Source organism: Mobula hypostoma, unplaced genomic scaffold (genome assembly GCF_963921235.1).
Source record: "Mobula hypostoma unplaced genomic scaffold, sMobHyp1.1 scaffold_69, whole genome shotgun sequence".
In the NCBI taxonomy this organism is placed as follows: Eukaryota; Metazoa; Chordata; class Chondrichthyes; order Myliobatiformes; family Myliobatidae; genus Mobula; species Mobula hypostoma.
In genome coordinates this window covers 347,456-358,838 of record NW_026948182.1, presented here as the reverse complement: position 1 = coordinate 358,838, position 11,383 = coordinate 347,456, and positions in this window count along the sequence as shown.

Sequence of the window (11,383 nt, the reverse complement as noted above, 5' to 3'; positions counted from 1 at the left end):
CCCAGCTTCCCCAGGACAGGATCACAATCGCCACTGACTTCACTGAGAAAGAAGAACAATGAGTTCAATGAGAACAATGAATTACTGTCTATCCGCTTTGCGGGTCTTAGCTCATGCATTTGTGGGTGGGGACGGTGAGTGGGCTTGGTGGCGACGTGTTAAGAGCACGGAGGTGATGCTGAGACTTTACAAGGCACTGGTGAGGCCCCACCTTGAGTATTGTGATCAGTTTTGGGCCTCTCGTCTTAGAGAAGATGAGCTAGCATTAGAGAGGGTCCAGAGGAGGTTCACAAAGATGATTCCAGGGGGGCTATCATATGAGGAACTTTTGATGGCTCTGGGTCTTTACTCGCTGGAATTCAGAAGGATGGAGGTGGGTGGGGGGGGGGCATCTCATTGAAACCTTTTGAATGCTGAAATCCCTAGAAAGAGTAGATGGGGAAAGCATGTTTCCCATGGTGGGAGAGTCTAGGAAAAGAGGGCACAGCCTTAGGATCGAGGGAAACATTTTGAAAACAGAGATACAGAGCAATTTCCTTAGCCAAAGGGGTGGTGAATTGGTGGAATTTGTTGCCACATACAACTATGGAGGCCAGGTCGTACGGTACTTTTTTAGGCCGAGAATGAATGATAAGTTCTTAAGGTTACGGGGAGAAGACCGGGAATTGGGGCTGAAGATGAGCTTAAAAAATGCTTCAGCCATGATTGAATTGCGGAGAAGACTCGACGGGCCAGATGGCCTAATTCTGCTCCCTTGTCCCATAGTCTGTAGAAGATTGTTGTCGGTTCACCGGAGCCTGGGCAGGACGGAGAGCTGAGATGCCACATGAAGTTCAACCCGAAAATGTGTAGGTAGATTCACTCTTGAAGGTGGGATTTGAAAGCAGAATACATGGTTAGTGCCTGGAATCTCAGCACTGTGGATGGACAGATAGACCTTGGGTTCCACGTCCATAGATCTCTCAAAGTTTCCGCCCAGTCCTGCAAGGTGGTTGCAATGACCGTCAGCGCTAATAAGTAACTAGAGGATTATTTTTCCAAATATACTTTTGTCTGCTTTTGAACTCGATCGATTGTAGACTGCAGTTTCCCTTTCGAGATTGTGTTTTCGGGCCGACTGAAAGACCTGGCGATTCTGTGAACTCCTAGTGGATTCGGTGTGGAGTGCAGATAGGGTTTCGTTGGCGGTTTACGGTGGGTCAATTCCTAATAGCGGGACATTAGCCCTTGGTCGACCCCATTATTCTGCACCGAATGAAGTGCAAAGCAAGATTAAATTCGTCGAGCATGAGAGCGTCAAACGAAAGCATGGTCAGTGCCGTCTGCAGGCGCTTGACGGCCCTCACTCTCGGGGCTGCTACCGGAGGAAGGTGAACGAGTTTTGGGTCCACACTGCAAGTTCGATCGCCTTGGCGGTTCGTGGCTGTGCCCTCACCTTAGGCTGCGATGTGATGTTTAATGTCCTCAGCTTTGAACGTGCTTTACTGTTTCCGTAATTTAACCGAGGCGCTTCGGCTCGGAACTGCATCTGCCGCTGTAGGGCAGGTACATTTGAACTGTCTGAGTCGGTGGCTGCGGCGGCAACATCGGATCCTGAATCGGCCTCACTCACCTCGGCGGATCGTGAATATAGATTTGTTTTCGGGGACTCTGCGATTCGATGTCTGATATTCTGTGTGTTATTTGTTCTGCGGTCTGTCGGACGAATGGTTGATTGTTCAGAGGAATGTGTGTGTGTGTGTGTGAGAGAGAGAGAGAGAGAGAAAGAGATGAATGTGTGTGTGTGTGTGTGTGTGAGAGAGAGAGAGAGAGAGAGAGAAAGAGATGAATGTGTGTGTGTGTGTGTGTGTGAGAGAGAGAGAGAGAGAGAAAGAGATGAATGTGTGTGTGTGTGTGTGTGTGAGAGAGAGAGAGAGAGAGAGAGAAAGAGATGAATGTGTGTGTGTGTGTGTGTGTGAGAGAGAGAGAGAGAGAGAAAGAGATGAATGTGTGTGTGTGTGTGTGTGTGAGAGAGAGAGAGAGAAAGAGATGAATGTGTGTGTGTGTGTGTGTGAGAGAGAGAGAGAGAGAGAGATGAACTCTGTGTGTGTGTGTGTGTGTGTGTGAGAGAGAGAGAGAGAGAGATGAACTCTGTGTGTGTGTGTGTGTGTGTGTGTGTGTCTGTGTGTGTGTGTGTGTGTGTGTCTGTGTGTGTGTGTGTGTGTGTGTGTGTGTAGCAGCTACCTTTGGGAGACTTCGGCGTAGAGTCTTTCAGAACAGGAGCATTCGTCCCTCCACAAAGGTCACCGTATACCAAGCGGTCTGTGTCACCACCCTCCTTTACAGCCGTGAAGCTTGGGTAACCTACAGCCGTCACATCAAGTCCTTGGAGCGCTTCCACATAGGCTGCCTCCAGCACATTCTGGGGATTACCTGGCGTGAGCGGGTGCCTCACACTGAAATACTTGTAAAGACCAACTGCAGGAGTATCGAGGCCATGATCACCCAGCGTCAGCTGCAGTGGCTGGGGTACGTGATAAGGATGCCCCCATGTCGGCTACCCCGCAGAGTGTTATACGGCCAGCTACATCATGTCGACGCTCAGCTGGAGGGCGGAAGAAGCGCTATAAGGATGAGATGAAGAACGCTTTAAGGAAGTGCAAGATCAGACCCGGGGACCTGGAGGATGTTGCTACTGATCGTAACACGTGGCGACAGCTGTGATGGGACGGGGTTCGTATTCTGGAGATGGAAAGAACAACCAGAAGACAGCAGAAGAGAGCCAGGAGAAATGCAGTCATGGTTGCCACCACTACCACATATACATGTCCCACCTGCAATAGAGCTTGAGGCTCCAGGATAGGACTGTATAGTCATCAAAGATCTCACCGTTAATGGAGTGAACGTCGTCATCGGATTTCGATAGACAACCGAGAAGAAGTGTATGTGTCTGTGTGTGTCTATGTGATTATAATGGTTTCTAATATGACCTTATCTGAACATGTGACCTCACTTGGTGGTCCTGCATTTATATCAACAAGGGCACCTCGTAGGGAATGTCACGGACTCGGGTATTGTTATGTTAACGCAGCAGATGAAGACCTCAGTGTACCGAGTGGAATCTACACTTGACAGAAAATATTCTGTGAAATCACGCCGGTATTTACACCGGAGACAAACGTGTTGATAGTTGCTCTCGTAACCCACAGGGCACTGAATGGTCTTGTCAGCCCATTATATTCCCGCGGCTAATTGAACGCCACAGTATTTCAGCATCCAACTGTTCCGCTGGTAGATTCAACAAAGAAGACGGTTTCAGAGATGGGGCCGGGATGGGGGGGGGGAGGGTACCATGGACAGCTCTGGACTTCAAAATATCAGAAATAAACATAATCATGGAAAAGCTGATCAAAATGACGTGAACATCGTTGTCCTCCAGGTCTGATAGTGTCTGTGTCTGTGTACACAGCGGGTCTGCTTTATATCTGAGAGCACACAGTGGGACAGGATGGGGTGGGTTTGGTGCCTGAGCGGCCAAACTGGAGCTGCTGAGTAAAAATATAATGAAGGTCTGCAGGAGGAGACTGGGAGGGGTTTTCATGTGTCCCCGGATCCAGATCACACTGAGGGGAAACCGGATCCATTTGTAGATGAAACAGCAGGCGTGACAGTGCGAAGTGCAGAAAATGCTGGAAACATCGATTCCGGAACGCTTGTGGAAAGAGAACCACAGTGAAAGTTTCAGGTGGAAAGATGGGAACAGTCGTGACCGCAGCCAATACAACTGTGGGATGTTGTAAATAGAGATCCTCATTGCTCACTTATTGTTCCCATTGCACATTCTGGTCGAATTACACAGAGCGATCTGAATGTGGTAATGCCAATGATATTGACGTGTTCGTGTTACATCCCCACAGAATTTACACCTGAGACACTGCATGTGATGTAAAGAGGTGGGACCTTGTCACTGGAGATTGATCCCCGGTATAAATCAGAGTCTGTTGCAGTACGTCAGCCCAGAGTGTCTTGCCGAGCTGTGGAATTCAGAGTAATAGCGCTCACTGCGTCGCTCAGATGGGTTATCCAGTAATCTGGCGGATTGAAGACATTTACTACCCAGTTATTTCAGCCGTTGGAGTTCCCGGTAAGCCGCTGTCACACCTGCAGACGGTAGGAACTGAGAGTTAATTCCGATGTTCCGATGTGTTTCTCTCGCTACTTGTTTCCACAGACACCTGTCCAGTCCCCGCATTTCAGTCATGGGCGGAAGGCGATGACAATATTAATCCCATTGCTTTCGTAGCAGGCAGCGCTCCATATTGGAGCCGAGATGCTGCCTTTGACTGAAATCCTCTCCGCTGTCTCGATGTCATGGAATAATTGTGAATCGAAATGTCCGCACAGGAGGACACCGGGTACACGTTATCTGTGGAACGAGCCGTCCTTCTGTGCTTCTGTCCAAAGGAATTGCCTGTTAATTGCGTGACTGGGTGACGGAACAACGCTAATGGCTCATTTATTTTAGAAATGTGAATGAGGGAGTTGCATACGTCAATATTATTTCATCCCTGTACTACTCAGGCGCAGTGATGCTGTTATTTAATGTCCGTTCCTCACCGTTGCCGGTGAAGAAATTAAGCAGCTCTCCTGTCGTCGCTTTGGAAAATCACCTAGAATTAACATTTTATAAAACTCGCGGCGAGTTCTCCGACGCGCCGGTAATGCACACTACCAGCTGCTTCATATTCTGGGTCCGGTTTCCATACTCTGAGGCAGAAAAAAAAACAAAAGATCTAATCTGATTCTATCACACTGCTGCTCTATTTCCGTGACTAGTCAATAATATCTCTGATTCCTTCCTTCTGTCTTACAGTGAACGTAGTGGCGATTGTCATCCTGTCCGGAGGAAAGTGCGGTCTCTCCAAATGTATCACTCTCTACCTGCTGGGAATGGCAGCGGCCGATCTCCTGGTCGTTATCTCTGACCCTCTGCTGAAGTGGACTGTTTACATATACTTTAGGTATTCTATCCTCAATAGGACTCCCGTTTGTAGGGTCGTTTATTGTCTGCTTTTAGCAAGCACCGGGGTCTCTGTCTGGCTGACAATCGCGTTCACCTTTGACAGATTTGTGGCCATTTGTTGTGAAAAGCTGAAAGCAAAATATTGCACCGAACGAACGGCGGCGGTGGTTATCGGGACAATGAGTGTTCTGGGCTGTTTAGAAAGTATCCCTTTCTACTTTACATTTGAGCCTTTGACGACAATTAATGGAGTTTCCTATGGCTGTTTGACAAAAGCGAGCTTCTATACGTCCCCCTCGTGGACCACACTTCAGATTATTCATCGCATTTTAATTCCTGGTCTCCCGTTTATTCTGATTTTATTGTTCAATGCTCTGACAGTTAGACGGATTGTTTCCGCCAGTAAAGTCCGGATGGGGCTCCGGGGCCGCAGCAGCGGAATGAAAGACAAGGACCCGGAGATGGAGAACCGAAGGAAATCGGTCGTTTTACTATTCAGTATAACCGGTAGTTTTATATTTCTGTGGTTAACACAGCTGGTTTTTGATATCTACATACAGATTGCAAACATCCCTCGTTACACGGACACGAGCTCGTTTTATATCGCAGAGTCCGCGGCGACGATGCTGCAGATCCTCAGCTCCTGCACCAACACGTGTATTTACGCCGTGACTCAGAGCAAGTTCAGAGAGGAGCTGAAGAACGCGGTGAAATACCCGCTGAAACTGTTACCCAAATTCGTTAAATTATAGAGCAATCAGCTGGTTTCTGCAACGGAATTAAATCAATCGTCATGTTTCCTCTATAAGCTATCCACTTGCCGATAGGCAGACCACGGCTAACAACTGAGCGATCTGAAATACGCATGCATTTAGTGGTGATATATTTCACTCGCTGTCTATACAGTACAGATGAAATTTGCCCCTCATCACATTCCTGTCAAGTATGTAAGGATCATCTCAGCTGTAATTGACCCCGATGGACGCTCAGTAGAACTCGGAAACTGTCCGGGACGGTCCAGTCAGGTCCCTCCCGTTTTACATTCATTCTCTCCGTTATTCTCATTCTTCGTTCAGGTGATGGTCACAGCGTTTTACTCCGGGATTGTCCAGTCAGGATGGATCCGCTCCGTTCTCTCCATTCTCTCCGCTGTTTCTGATTCTCTCTGTTAGTGACGCTACCAGTATGTTATTCCCAATCCCTCTCAGGATGCACGTGATCCCCCCATAATCTCCCCGCTTAGTTCTTCTCCCACACCGATACACCAGGTTAGATTGGTGATTTTCACCATGAGGGAGACATGTGCCGACTGCAACGTAGCGGGGACAAATGTGTTCCATTTTTTTTTTATAACTCCGTCTCCATCTGCCGACTGCTCCCTCGTTGTCCATGTATATCTCCTTCTGTATCTCTGTTCCCATCCCAAGGCCGCGTGAGAGTCTGTTTCCTTCCTTCTCCCTCTGTGCTATGCTTCTCCCTGTCCGATCCTTTACTGATCAAAATAATCCCCGTTGCAGCAGGTAGAAACATATATCTACACTGATAATAAATGCACGCAAAACTTCAGAGAACTTCTAAAGCCGCGGGAAAATGTTCTTTGATCTATCTATCTCTATCTATCTATCTATCTATATCAATCTATCTATATCTATCTATCTATCTATATCTCTCTACCTCTATCTCTATCTCTATATCTCTCTCTATCTGTATCTCTCTCTCTCTCTCTCTCTCTCTCTCTCTCTCTCTCTCTCTCTCTCTCTCTCTCTCTCTCTCAACTAACTGAGCTCTATCTGAAAGTGTAATCGATTTTTGGGGAAAACAGAATGCAACTGGAAATCGGAATTCAAACATAAATTACTGGAGACGCTCAGCTTGTAAGCTACGGTCGGTTAAAATATTTATAAATATTTCAGTCATCTATGCTTACCGTTCATCACAAGGGTAAATAAAAAAGTCAGATACCTCGTGTCTGAGGATTCGAACAGTGTACCTTTTACATTGATTATCTGATGCGGCAAGCCACAGATAGAAATGCCGCGGAATTACTTTACAAGATACTGTACCGCTTTCTGACGGAACATCACTCCCTCTGTTGCATTTCCAGTTCCGTCTCGCTGATGTCTGTCCTGCAACAGTTCAGCTGTGATTATTCTCGCTCGGGGTTTGACGGAAGTTAGTGTTGACCCTAAAGGTAACTTTTCAAGCGCAGAATAGATTTACGCACCATGGGCCAGTTATTAGTAACTCAACAATTTCAAATAAGTAATATTTGCAATGATATGGAATTATTATATCCTATCTCCGACCACCACGTGAACACAATAACAGTCTCAGTTCCAAGGGACTTAGAAACATGGAAACAGAGACAACCTACTCCACAAAACATGTATTTACTTTCCAAGTTTCCTCGGTTTACCCATAGCCCTATGGTTTTCTAAGGTCCATGTACCTATCCAGGAGTCTCCTAAAAGACTCTATCGTGTCTGCCTCCACCACCGTCGCGGGAAACCCATTCCACGCACTCACCTGTCACTGTGTAACAAACTTACCGCTGATATCTCCTCTGCGCCTACTTCCAAGCACCTCAAAACTGTGCCCCCTCGTGTTAGCTATTTCAGCCCTTGGATAAACCCCTCTGACTACCCACACGATCAATGTCCCTCACACCTTACACACCTCTATCAGGTCACCAATCAACTTCAGTCGCTCCAAAGAGAAAAGGCCAAATTCACTCGACCTATTCTCATATGGCATTTTCCCCAATCGAGGCAACATCCTTGTTAATCTCCTCTGCACCTTTTTTACAGTTTCCATATCCTTCCTGTAGTGTGGTGACCAGAACTGAGCACAGTATTCCAGGTGGAGTCTGAACAATGTCCTATATAGCTGTAACATTACCTCTCGGATCCTAAACTCAGTCCCACGGTTGATGAACGGCAATGCACTGTATGCCTTCTTGACCACACAGCCAACCTGCGCAGCAGCTTTGAGTGGCCTATGGACTCGGACCTCAAGATCCCTCTGATCAGGTACAGCAGGCAGTGAAGATAGCTAATGGCATGCTGGCCTTCATAACAAGGGGAATTGAGTATAGGAGGAAAGAGGTCCTTCTGCAGCTGTACAGGGCCCTGGTGAGACCACACCTGGAGTACTGTGTGCAGTTTTGGTCTCCAAATTTGAGGAAGAACATTCATGCTATTGAAGGAGTGCACCGTAGGTACACAAGGTTAATTCCCGGGATGGCGGGTCTGTCATATGTTGAAAGATTGGAGCGATTGGGCTCGTATACACTGGAATTTACAAGGCTAAGGGGAATATTATTGAAACATATAAGATTATTAAGGGATCGGACACGCTGGAGGCAGGAAGCATGTTCCTGCTGATGGGGAGTCCAGAACCAGAGGTCGCAGTTTAATAATAAGGGGTAGGCTATTTAGAACGGAGTTGTGGAAAAAACTTTTTTCACCCAGAGAGTGGTGCATGTATGGAATGCTCTGCCCCAGAAGGCAGTGGAGGCCAAGTCTCTGGATTTTTCCAAGAAAGAGATGGATAGAGCTCTTAAAGATAGCGGAATCAAAGGATTATGGGGTTAAGGCAGGAACTGGATACTGATTGTGGATATCAGCCATGATCACAGTGAATGGCGGTGCTGGCTCGAAGGGCCGAATAACCTACTCTTGCACCTATTGTCTATTGATCATCCACACTACCAAAAGTTCATTCCTGTTTTGGTCAATTGAAACCCAATCAGATTGAGTGGCTTACTGACTACAACATAACTACCTGGTAAGATTAAATGACTAGTCCATCGCATTGCACAGATGGCAATAACCTGAGGTAGACTGTGTTGTCTGTATGCAGCTCATGTCCTTCTATCGTTAATTGCTTCTGTCTCATCACAAACGAGAGAAAATGTGCAGAGCCGGAAATCAAAGTAATACATAAAAAATCTTGGAAGAACTTAGCAGGTCAGGTCCTAGACCCCTCATCAGTAAGTCGTAGCAGGCATACACTCATCCATACAAGATTTAATGAAATCCTTGCTGTTCATTTACAATTAATTGGAAAGGAGCTGGATAGTCAGATATGCCCAAAGCAGGGGCGGTTGACAAAGCGGTGTTAAGAGCATTAACGGTTCTGTTCATTTCCTGAGTCCACGGTATTTCGGCAGACATGCTCGGTAATGAGGCTTGTCGAAGAGGAGACTCCATCATTCGATATTCAGGAATCCGATGTCTACAATAATTGGCGATTCCCAAAACGGGAAGCATTTCAGTTCGGGTGCGGGGAGGCGGCGCATTAACGAAAGCTGCAATCGTTCTTTGGTAAGTTGCTCATTTCCTTGAGAAAGCGTGTGTCCCAAATACTATAGAGTGGGCTGACAAAGCTGCAGTTTACTGAGGGATACCTTGTGTCCTTTTTCAGACAGCTTCGTCAACAAAACAACAATATATTTTTCACAATTAACGGGGGCGAGGGAGAGAATAAGCAGATAACCAGCACCTTGTAAAATTCTACTTTCCCCTGGCAACCGGAGGGCGCTTAAATCTCCTGTGACTGCTGCGGCATAAACCCAGGGGCTCTCAGTATACCCTTCATGCTATCTGTTCTGAGTTCACTGTCTACTACTGTAAGTGAAAGCAAACAAATACTGACTATCCTTGTGTAATGGGATGGAGAAAAAGGCAGAACAGGGCCTATAACAGAAAAAAAAACACATTCAGGTGCGGCAGGAATATGGAGATGACGTTAGTATTGGCTACGACGGGAGGAAGAGGTACAACTTTCTTGTTAATAGCCCTTAGTTCTTGTACAAATCGTCACTCATTATGATGACCTGGTTTCGGAACTGGTAAACTAGGAGAATTACAGGGACTGCAGGTTGGAACCAGACCTTCCTGATCCAATGACAGACTTGATAACTTCTCCTGCCTCAGGTGACAAATTAATTGCCGTACAGAGGATCGTATAGCACTGGTCTTCGTGTGGTGGGGCGGAATGAACAAGTTCCACATGATCTTTGTTTATCGCCCACAGGGAGGGAGGTATCTTCAATAACAACAAGTGTACGATATGCTCAAGCAAAACACGGGAAACTAACAGGTCAAACTTAGTTTTAACGATGAAAGAGGCAAATATTATTCAACCAGCCTAAGCGGAATGAAGTTGTCGAGTATCATTAGGTGTGAGTTTAACTCCTGTAAAGTCTGAAGCACGGGTCCAAGTAGTTCAGTATTTACGGGGAGTTTGATGGCTCCAGTGATATGAAAGGTTAGGTTTGGCAATTTAAATCGCTCATTCTGTTCTTCACTCAAAGACACTTCTGTCACTATGCCCTCTGGACAATAATAGATGTGTCCGGGGAAAGAAAGAGTCCCTGCTCTTTTAAGCACGGAAAGAACTTTTTGGTGATTGCTCGGCTGAGAGGTTTCAGTGTCTCGGGCGGAACAATAGAAATGTATCAGAGGCCGGCATGTCAGAATAAGCGGTCGTTGATAATAGAACATAGAACATAGAATAGTACAGCTCAGTACAGGCCCTTCGGCCCACAATGTTGTGCCGACCCTCAAACCCTGCCTCCTATATAAGCCCCCCACCTTAAACTTATACCTGTCTAGTAGTCTCTTAAACTTCTCTAGTGTATCTGCCTCCCACTGACTCAGGCAGTGCATTCCACGCACTAACCACTCTCTGAGTAAAGAAACATTCCTCTAATATCCCCCTTGAACTTCCCACCCTTACCTTAAAGCCATGTCCTCTTGTATTGAGCAGTGGTGCCCTGGGGAAGAGGCGCTGGCTATCCACTCTATCTATTCCTCTTATTATCTTGTACACCTCTATCATGTCTCCTCTCATCCTCCTTCTCTCCAAAGAGTAAAGCCCTAGCTCCCTTAATCTCTAATGAATGTCGTTATCCAGTTTCCGTCTGTACTGCTGGCGCACAGTTGTTCTGCAAGTCTGTTCCAGCAGAGGATTCCCATGTGTCAAGGAAACGGGATATAAAGTTTTATTTTCTCCTGTTTTCTGTGTGCACATAGTAACCTCTCCAAAATCATTATGCTAACGGGATGCCCCACATTGGCAGCCTTACACTCTCCCATTTAACCACTTTCTATCGGTAACGTTGTCTCTGTCATTATCGTTTCTCCCTGTATTCCACTGGGGAATCCAAAATCCCTTCTACTGCGGGTCAAGTGGGCTCTACTTTGCGTGGGTGGGATTCAGCGTTGATGTTTCTTAGCTTCCTCCAGCACTTATTCAAGCCAACTCAATTTTATTGTCATTTAACTGCACATTTGCACACCGACAAACGAGACAATGTTTCTCCGACCCAGTGTGTAAAACACAGCAGCGCGCACAACACACACAACGCACAACTGC